Genomic DNA, 11208 nt, shown 5'->3' on the forward strand with positions numbered 1-11208 from the left:
AGAGAAGTTCTAAGGACGTTCAGATTAGATGTGGGATAATATAGAAGCCCACTAGAGCGATATGATGTGAGAAGGTCTTAGAATATAGAATATCGCCAGATGCAGTGAGGACGAGGCATGGGCAACAACAGATTCAGTTATAAGTGCATATTTACTTAGGACATTTGAGGAAGGACATAGACTGAGAGGACAAGTCACATTTCTGATTCTGATTAATGTTCTGTTGTCAAAGAATTGTGAAAGTAAGTATTTATAATGCAATCCAGCAATTGTGAATGGCGTTTCCAACCCACAGCCATTGTAAACAAGTTATTTTACTTCCCTATCTGGATACTTGCAATGAAAACATTATCAAAGTGATAAAATGGTACCTAGAGTCATACATAATCACTGTCCAGGAGATTGAGAAACACTAAATGAGAAAAATGAGTAATGGAGTTTCATTTGTAGAAAACTGGGTTTTCTTGGTAATTGGAAATATTGGAACTTGAATCTCGGGTTAATTAAATCTTTTGAAAAATAATTATTTTGACTCACCATCTGAAAATAGAAACAAAATTCTGTTTCTAACTTCATCTTGAGAGTGTAAGTGAAATCAACAAAATAGAGTGGGCAAAACTCTGGATTTCTTGGTAAAAGAACACTATGGAGGGACTTCTTACTACAGATTCATTTCTGAGTGGACTCCAGATTTCATTGGTTTACTTAGATGCCAGGTATCTAAGTAGCTGACAATACACACTAGAAACGGTATGAACTATCGGTACTCAGGTTTGTAGTGTGGGGATTTTGAGTTTTAATTCTGTCCCTTCAAGGCTGCAGACATGTATTTGTCTTGTCTCCTAACTTCTTTTATGTTTAAGAGAAGACCGGTATGTAGTTCCTTAAAGGAACTTTGTGGTGTATACCAGACCCATAGTCAAAATGATGTAGCAGGGTTCTTATTTTATGGCATTCTTTTGTGATGCTCAAGGTCTCCAAGTCATTGCTTTTTATCCCTAATTTAATGACTCGTTAATAACAAACTTGTCAAATGTGTTTTTATTTCCAGAATTTAAATGTAATCAAGGCAGTTAATATCTCTTAACTACTGTTTCTACCTATCTTCATCTTCTTGGCCTTTTACTTCCACCAATATCTAGAATAGTAAAGCATAATTTGAAGGAAAAGTGATGCTTGGTTTAAATGCATGCAGTGGAGGGGCAATTGGAAAGAAATAGAACATCAACATGCTATAAGAATAAGGAAATGTCATTTTTTACACTGCTTGACAGTTTTTTATTTTTTTTTAAGTAGGCTGTACACCCTGATATCACAAGTCCTTGCTCTACCAGCTGAGCCAGCCAGGCGCTCCTCAATCCACAGTTTTTGACACTAGCTCAATCAGGCTGTGAGATCTTGGACCACTTACAATGAATAAAAGTAGATACAGGATTTTGGTAGTAGCTAAAGGGCACACAGTTACCCAATGGTTGAAAGGGGCTTGAATGCAAAGCTAGGGGATTCAAGCCCATGCTCTCAGTAGAGGGTAGAGGAGAAGTATGGCTTCTAAAGCAGCTGCAGGAGAGGCAGCTGCAGATGTAAAAGAGGGCTAGAGGTGAGAAAATAAAGAGGACAAACTCAGATGTGTGAACAGAAATGTGTTCTCAACTAATTCCTCATGGAAGCATGCCTTTCGTATCTTCAATACACACTGTTCACTTTATTTGGGCTGCATTCGAAGGGTCTAGCAGAATCAAAGTTCTGTCTGCATTTTCTAGACAGGTTGGTTGTATAATTTTCTGCTTTTAAAGGAATTGGATTTCTGTGCCACAGAGTCCATATAGGAATAATTTATTCCCCAATACTTACAGAGTGCCTAAGACATCATTTATCTTTGCATCTTAGAATTGGCATTCCTATCTTAGAGATAAGTATATTGAATAAAAAAAGAAGGAAAATCCAACTTACTGAACTTTATACAATTTGTTTGGAAGGAACTCAACCTATGTAACACTCATGAGGTTTTGTTCTTTTCAGTCTCTTTAATTTTCTTTAATAATAATTATATATATAATATTTCTTTAATAATTATATAGATATGTCTGTATATATATATTTACAAAAGTAGACACAAATCATGCAATGCACAGCCTCCCCCATTATCAACATGCCCCACCAAATAGTACATTTGTTACAAAGTTGATGAACCTACATTGACATATTATAATCACCCAAAGTTTATAGTTTACATTGTGGTTCAGGGTTGGCATTGCAAATCCTATAGTTTTAGGCAAATGTGTAAGAACCTGTATCTATCATTACAGTATCATATAGAGTAGATTCACTACCCTAAACCTCCTCTGTGCTTTGTCTATTCATTCCTCCCTACCACCTACCCCCCACTCCTGGCAATCACTGCTGTTTTGTTTTGTTTTGTTTTGTTTTGTTTTGTTTGTTTTACTGTCTCCATAGATTTTCTTTTCCAGAATGTCATATAGCTGGAATCATATAGCATGTAGCCTTTCCAGATTGGCTTCTTTCACTTAACAGTACGATGTAAGATTCCTCTGTGTTTTGTCATGGCTCCATAGCTCATTTATTTTAGCAGTGAATAATTTTCCATTGTCTGGCTGTTCCACAGTATCCATTCACTTACTGAAGGACAGACGTCTTGGTTACTTCCAAGTTTTGGCAATTATGAATAAAACTGCTATAAACATCTTACAGGTTTTTGTGTGGACATGCACTTTCAGCTCCTTTAAGCAAACACCAAGGAGTGGCTGCTGTGTCGTATGGTTAGAGTGTGTTTAGGTTTTAAGAAACTACCAAACTGTCTTCCAAAGTGACTGTATCATTTTGCATTTCCATCAGCAATGAAAGTGAGTCCTTCTTGCTTCTCATCCCCTCCAGCATTTATTGTCAGTATTTTGGATTTTGACCATTCTGATAGATATTATTGGCTTTAATATGCAATTCCCTAATGACATATGATGTTGAACACCATTTCATATGCTCACTTGCCATATGTATATCTTGTTTGGTGAGGTGTCTGTTAAGACCTTTGGCTCAGTTTTTAATGGAGTTGTTTCTTTTGTTATTGTTGAGTTTTAAGTGTTCTTTGTATATTTGGATAACAGTCTTTTATCAGACGTGTCTTTTGCAAATATTTTCTCCCATTCTGTGGCTTACATTCTCATCATCTTGACATTATCTTTTTCAGGGCAGAAGTTTTTAATTTTAATGAAATCCAGGTTATCTACTATTTCCTTCATGGATCATAACTTTGGTGTCGATTCTTAAAAGTCATTGCCATACCCAAGGTCATTTAGATTTTCTCCAATGTTATCTTTAAGAAGTTTTATAGCTCAGTGTGTTACATTTAGGTATGTGATTCAAATTAATTTTTGTAAATCATGTATGGTCTGTGTCTAGAGCCATTTTTTTTTTTTTGGTATGTAGATGTCCACTTGTTCCAGTACCATTTGTTGAAGAGACCATTTTTTGCTATGTTGTATTGCCTTTGCTCCTTTGTCAGACATCAGTTAACTGTATTTATGTGGATCTATTTCTGGGCCTTCTATTGTATTCCACTGATCCATCTGATTTTTCGTTTGCTTTTCTAAAAGCGTACAGTCTTGATTACTATAGATTTATAGTAAGTCTTTTTGTAAAGAATTTATTTATTTGGCAGAGAGAGAGGGAGAGTGCACAAGCAGGGGGAACAGTAGGCTGAGGGAGAGTGAGAAGCAGGCTCCCAGCAGAGCAGGGAGCCCCGTATGGGACTGGATCCCAGGACCCTGGGATCATGACCTGAGCTGAAGTCAGACGCTTAACCGATTGAGCCACACAGGTGCCCCTACAGTAAGTCTTGAAATTGGATAATGTCAGTCCTCCAACTTTGTTCTCCTTCAACATTGTGTTGGCTGTTTTAGGTCATTGCCTCTCCATATAAACTTTGGAATTGACTTATCAATAGCCACAAAATAAATTGTTGGGATTTTCATTGGAATTGCATTGAATCTATAGGTCAAGTTGGCAAATATTGACATCTTGAGAATATTAAGTCTTCCTGCCTATAAACATGAAATATCTCACCATTTGCTTAGTTCTTTGATTTCTTTTATCAGTTTTGTAGACTTCCTCATACAAAGCTTGTACACATTTTTTTAGAATTATACATAAGTATTTAATTTTTTAAGAACCTAATGTAAATGGTATTGTGTTTTAAATTTCAAAATTACACTTGTTGATTGCTGATGTATAAGGGAGTGTTTGGTCTTTGTATCTTAACCTTGTTTCTTGCTATCTTACTATAATCACTTGTTAGTTCTAGGAAGATTTTTGTTTTGTTTTATTTTTTCTTTCAGCTTTTTTTTTTTTTAAGATTTTGTTTATTTATTTGACAGAGAGAGACAGCCAGCGAGAGAGGGAACACAAGCAGGGGGAGTGGGGGAGGAAGAAGCAGGCTCCTAGTGGAGGAGCCTGATGTGGGGCTCGATCCCAGGACCCTGGGATCACGCCCTGAGCCGAAGGCAGATGCTTAATGACTGCGCCACCCAGGCGCCCCTCTTTCAGCTTTTCTATATACATGACCATGTCATCAGTGAACTAGGATAGCTTTATTTTTTCCTCTCCATTCTGTATTTTGTTTCCCCACCGCCACCCCTTAGATGGGACAGGATGACTCAAGAGGGCTGAATTTGATATTTCCCTTTCTCCAGGTCAATTAGTCTCTGATGATACCCCAGCAGGTTAGGCTCTGGTTAACTAGTTTTTCCCAAACTCAAGCTTTGTTAAGAAGAGTGGTCTCTAGTATTTCAAAATAATTTCTTTTCCCTTCCCCCTGCTGAATGCACAAGGAAATTTTTCTCTGATATTTACTGTGGGGACACTGGCTGAGCTCCTGGAGGTAAATCCCACAATATTGTGCTCTCCCCATCCCACACATGACAGGGTCCCCTTGGGTTCTTTAGCTCTCAGACTTGTCTTCACCAAGCCTCTAGAAATTTGTCAATTACAGTTCAGGTTTTCCTACTCAGGTACTGCTTTCCACAGTGATTTCTGCTCCTGAGGGTGGTCTGGTAAGTTGTGACTCCCTGTATTTGTCTATCTCTCTGTCTGTCCAATCTTCAGGACAGTGGTCTGGCCCATGCCCTTGCCTCCCTATGGATCCAAGAATAGTTGCTGGTTGTTTAATCTGTTTAGCTTTTTACTTGTTGCAGAGTGGTGACTTCCAAGCTCCTTACATGGGGAACCAAAATCTGAAGTTCCATTTAGAGGTATTTACATTAATTCCTGCAAGTAGTTAATTTCTTGGACTACAGGTAGGAGATGTTCCCCTTTCCTAGAATTTCTTGATATATGTTGAATGTAACACTGGTAGTTTTACCACAGAATTGTGATAATAAGTTTAGTTAACAAAATATTACACAGACATATTCAGTTATTCATTCATCAAATAAGGCTTCTAAGTGCCAGGCACCATTCTAGATTCTGAAATAATAGTGAGCAAGACAAACAAAGCTGTTTGCTTCCTAGAGTTGCCATTCTAGTGGGCAAGACAGACAATGATTATAATAAGTAAGAAAATATGTAGTATATTAAGTAGTGGTACCTGCTATGAAGAAAAATGGAACACAGGGAGAAAGAAGTATTGGAGGTAGGGGGCTGCTATTTTAGGCTAGCCAGAAGAGTGAGGAGATGACATTGAAGTGAAGATCTATAGAAAGTGAGAGATGGAGCCATATGATATGTCAAGTACAAAGGCCATGAGACAAGAACAACATATGGATATGGGTGTGGGTGTATGGGTGGTGGTTAGTGGAAGGTGAAGTCAGAAAAAGAACCCAAAGGCCACATGATGGGAGCCATTGGGAGTGGCTGTAAGGCTTTGGATATTTACTCTGCATAAAATGAGGTACAATTGGAGAATTCCATACAGAGAAATGTCATTATGTAACACTTTTAAATTTTTAAATATTTCAATACTTTTAAACTTTTATCTTGGATTAATTTTAGATTTAGAAGAATTACCAAAAAAAGTATAGAGAGTTCCCATAAGCCCTTCATCCAGCTTCCCCTAATGTTAACATATTACTTAAGCATGGTACATTTTTCAAAACTCAGAAATTAGTATTGATACAATATGATCAACTAAACTATAGCTTTCATCCAAATCTCACTAGTTATTCCAATAATGTCTCTTTCCACTTTGGCATCAGTCTGGAAATACTGCACTCAGTGACCCATGTTTTTAATAGGACCCTCAATAGGCTCTGTTGAGCATGGGGTAAATGTTAGAGGTGTAGAAAGTAGAGAGGAGTCAAGGATGGCCCCACGGGTTTTGGCCTGAGCACTAGAAGAAAGGAGTTGGCAGTTTCTTAAATGAGGAAGACTCTGAGAACAGCAGGTTTACAAGGCCTCTCAGGAGTTCACTTTGGGATAGGTTAGGGATGAGCTGCCTGCTAAACACTTGGTCTGGGGTAGGTTGCATATAGATACAGAACCCTGGATGAACGCAGGCCTTAAATAGCCATTCAGTTTACATAGACCCAATAAATCATGTCCCTTCCTTGGATGTGCATATAGCATCATTTAAGATGACTTTACCAGAAAGTGACAAGATAACATTTCTCAAACTGGCTTAAATGTAAGAAATGCTGTCCCTTCCCTGGAACTCCAGGACTGAACATTGTCCAGAAGCATAGGGTCGTGTGTGTGTGTGTGTGTGTGTGTGTGTGTGTGTGTGCTCTGCTGTCCTCAGTGTCTGCTGCAAGACTGAGCAAAGCTGGTCGTTTCATTTGGAGTGGCAGAATAGCTACTGGTGGCAGTTTGGACTTCGGCCTTTTCCTTCACTTTGGAGTGGGGATGGGGAGGGAGTGATCAGTCCCCAAACCATTGTGGTAAGGCCAACTTAAGTCAGGTGCCCGTGGGGCAGTGACCTCAGTGGAGTGCCCTGTGTTTGTTGGCTTGGGTCAGGGTTTCTCAGCTAGAGTGATTCTACCCGCCCTCCCTGGGCACGTTTCACAATGTCTGGAGACATTTTGAGTTGTTATAACTGGTGGGGGGTGGTGCTACTGGAAACTAGTGTATAGAGGTTGAGGATGTTGTCAAACATCCTGCAATGCACTGGACAGCACCCCCATTACGAAGTATCACCTACCCAAACATCAGTAGTGCAAAAGTTGGGAAAATCAGAATTGAACTGAGTTGAGGTCACCCCTTCTGAGCCTCTTGGAGAAAAGATGGCTACCTGAACAAACTATAGATTTTTTTTGGGAGGAAGAGGGAGTCAAACCTTGAGGTGTACCCCACTTTTCCCTTCAGGCTTTCCTGCTGCTACTCAACATGCTGAGATCAGTTCTCTCCAGACTCACCAGGATTATCTTTTCTGGGCTTCCTCTTTTTTCCTGACCTGTGACATGTCCCACATCCAATTGTAAGGCAGTGGGAAAACTGCCTCAGATTCACCTGAGAGAAATTTGCATATCTTTTCTTTGAAACGTCATGGTTTTTAAAAATTTCTGCTTTAGAAAATGCAAAAGAAAGAATATGACCTTTAGCATTCAGAGTATCTATGGAAGTCCCAACTTGTTTCTTTCCTAGTTACTAATCCAGTGGACCTAATAATAATTATTCAGGGTTACTTTTGATTCAACTTTAACTAAGTGTGGATTCTCCCCAAAAAGAAAATTAGCATTGTTTATTCTAATGCTCTAATGCCTCAAAAAGTTGTTGACATACAAGGGGAGGTTAGGTTGTTGAATTGACTTTTTCACTTCCTCAGATCATTTAAAATATATAGCTGGCAAGACTTTTCTTTACATTTCACCTGTGGAGTTTCTTGTTTGGAGTGATACTGTAATCCAAAGTCTAGCACATTGATCCACACATAGCAGGGATTTGTGAGTGACTGTTGCCAACTCTGATGGAAACACATACCTGGCCCCAACAGCTACATTATTCTGCAAATATTAATACATATTTAGAGCCATTTGCACTTGTTTGCTTGCATTTTTTAATTTTTACTTTCTCTTTCTTAACTTTATTTTCTACTTTGCTGCAGGCCTAGCAGTCCTACCCATCAAGAAATGGAAGGAAACTATTTAATAAACATTTTGCCCTCGACCCTCCTGAAGAAATTTAGACCTCTATGCTATTATCTCATATTCAGCTGAAGTCATTTTCTATCCATGTTACCTTCCTGTTAAGGTTAAAGAGAAACCCAGCACTCTGTGCCCTTCTGGGCTCTAGACACTCCACTTCTTCTGTCCATGTCCAAAAATATTCGCTAATTCCTCTCTAAGATCAAAAACAAAACAAAAAAACCAACATCAACAAAAAAAACCCACGAAGTGATGGACACAACCCTATTTTGGAGAGTATAGGTTTATATAAATGATACAAAGAAAAATATTCAACTTGAATATTTAATTTTTTGTCAAGATTTTATAGTTCTTTTCCCTTTCATGTCTTAAGAATTCTTTCTATACTGCTCATTATCATATAATCATATTAATCTTTCTCCTAGAAATAAGATTATACATTCAGTTCAGTCAAAACTCCCGAATCAGTTGTAAATGCAGATACTGTCCCAATTGTAATAGATTAAAGGGAATTAGAATACAAAGGTTAATATCTCAAAGACAGAAAAGAAGATTGTGGAGGGACACAGTGCAAGAAGAAAAGACTTTTAGAGATTTTATGCAGAGCTCTGCGTTTTATTAGCAGATGCTGAATTTCTAAGACACGGATAACTATTTTTCAGAGATTATGGATCTCTCTCTCTCTGTTTTATTCCCCTCTTTTTTATTCTTTAACAACAAATAATTTTAAAGGATTTGAAATGACACTTTCTTAAAATACTTTTATTTGTTAGCTTGGGTTTGAAAAAGAAGTGCTAACTAAACCAAAATTGGACAGCACATTGTAACAGGTGGCAGAGACCATAAAAGGGGGAATGCGCGAGGCAATTTGATAGTGAGCAGCAGTGTGGTGCCCCTTAGGGAAAGAAACAAGGAGGAATTGTTTAAAATCCCAAGGAAGAAAATATACATGCAGGACAGTATTTTCATTAGCTTTTTAATACAGAAATATTCACCCTTCACTGGATTTCTCTCTCTTTCTCAAATAAATAAAAACTTTTAAAAAAATAGAGCTATAATTACAATTACACAATAACACTGGGATATTTTTTCTAAGAGATTCAATTAAATGTATGCTAAATTAATTGCATAAAATTTAAGATTCTGAGTGTGGACTTCTATGTAAAATCCCAGTACTAGAAATTTTGGGGTAATAGTAGATAATAGATATAATTTCTCCTATTGAAGGAAGTTGGGTTCCAACCAAAGGAGAAAAAGCATAAATGCAGGTGTTGATCAAACACGGGGAGGAGAAGAAAGTACTGAATGTAGCTGACAAGAAATGTAGGCAGGCTCAGGATTAAAGATGAGACCACAGGTAAAGTGTTTCCCTTACAGCTCAATCATCTCAAATAGTATCCTATGCTTGGAGACAGGGTGTTGTGAGTAAAGTCTACTTTTAAATTTAGCTCCTAAGTTAGGGTGGTATCATTTGAGTTCTGAACACAATAGTTGGGGCTACTTTTAAATTCCCTTCCCATTGTCCATTTCAGACCAGGAAAATAAAGCCATCAAATTTGCTTGTAAATGAGCACTTTGCCATTGAACTGAATAAGAAATCTGTTTAAATATTGTCATTTTCATCAATAATGAAGATACCAAGTTATAATAAATGTCTTTCCATTGCATACATCAGTGGGAAATGTACTGATAGAGATTGGTACAAAAAACAATATATTGAGGAGGAAAGATTGAGCAGAAAATTTAACAATCAGGCTCAAAATGAAGAAATATTTCCACTAGATTATTGCACTTTTCTGTGCAAACATTGTGGGCTTTTGCATATTTTGATTGATAAAATATGTTGAATGAGATACTTTCAAATTTTTGTAAGCCAATTACATCATAAAAATAAAGTTTTGGGGAGTTTTGAAATTATATTTGCAAACTATGACTAAAAATAGGAAAAGGGAAACGGTGATTGAAAAGAAACACCCTCACTTACCTGGTGATTTTTTGTTGTTGTTTGCCTTGAAATATTGTCTTTATATTATCTATAAGATGTTAGAAAATATCTATGTCCAATTTTATTTAGATTGATTCATGTATTCTTTTGTAGTTTTCATGATAGTCTGTGTATATTAAAAAATGCATGTTAAAAAAAAGCAAGCATATGAACCATATGAGTTAGCTATCTCCATGTCATCTATTCTCCAACCTATTTTTATTAACTGTAAGATTAAAGGTGGGAAGCAGCCAAACACTAGGCACGGTTTTAAACAAGTGAATCAAAAATTCCCAAAGGAAGCCTCCACTTGAGGTACTTCCTTGACTAAGGCCATTGTTACCTCTCTCCTAACCAGTGCCTTCACCTGGCCTTTAGAACCTCATGTTGTCCACATTAGGACTTCTGACAATGTTCCGAAGCCTGAGAACTCTGACTCTGGGTGTTTCTCTGAAAAGCAATACAGAGCCCCCCTTCTTGAAAGGCCCTTAATAACTTGGGAATGAACTTAAATATTAAGACCTCTCCACCTTTGACCAGGCTAGACAGTGCTTGGGAGCCTTAGCCTGATCGAAAAAAAAAAAAAGACAGATAATTGAGGTTGGTCCTTTGCAGGGAGGAGTTTAATCACTGTTATCCAGGGTCATCCACCAAATGGCAACTATTTCCTTTGGGATATTCCCTACTTTCCTTCCATTGGCTCCTCCCTCTCTGGAATAAACACAAGATTTTTCACATGTCATCTATAAATCCTGTTTCATTACTTAGAGTAACTAATCTGTTTTTACTTTAATTGAAATTTTTAGAAATAATAATTATAGATTCAAATCCAGTTGTGAGAAATCGTACAGAGAAATACTTTGCACACTTTACTCATTTCCCCCCAATGATAACATTTCAAAAAAGTCTAGTATTTTATTACTTCATTTATTCATTCATTCATTCATTAATGCACACTTTACTACTCATTTTCCCTCAAAATTAACATTTCAAAAAAGTATAGTGTTTTATCACTATATTTATTTTTTATGTGTGCATTATACAAGCTTATCATGTGTGTAGTTTCTTGTATTTACCATCGCAGTCCAACTGGAGAGTTCTAACCTGTCCCCTTCTGTTGCTCTTGTACAGCCTGGA

Source organism: Ursus maritimus, unplaced genomic scaffold (genome assembly GCF_017311325.1).
Source record: "Ursus maritimus isolate PB19 unplaced genomic scaffold, ASM1731132v1 scaffold_9, whole genome shotgun sequence".
Classification (NCBI taxonomy): domain Eukaryota; kingdom Metazoa; phylum Chordata; class Mammalia; order Carnivora; family Ursidae; genus Ursus; species Ursus maritimus.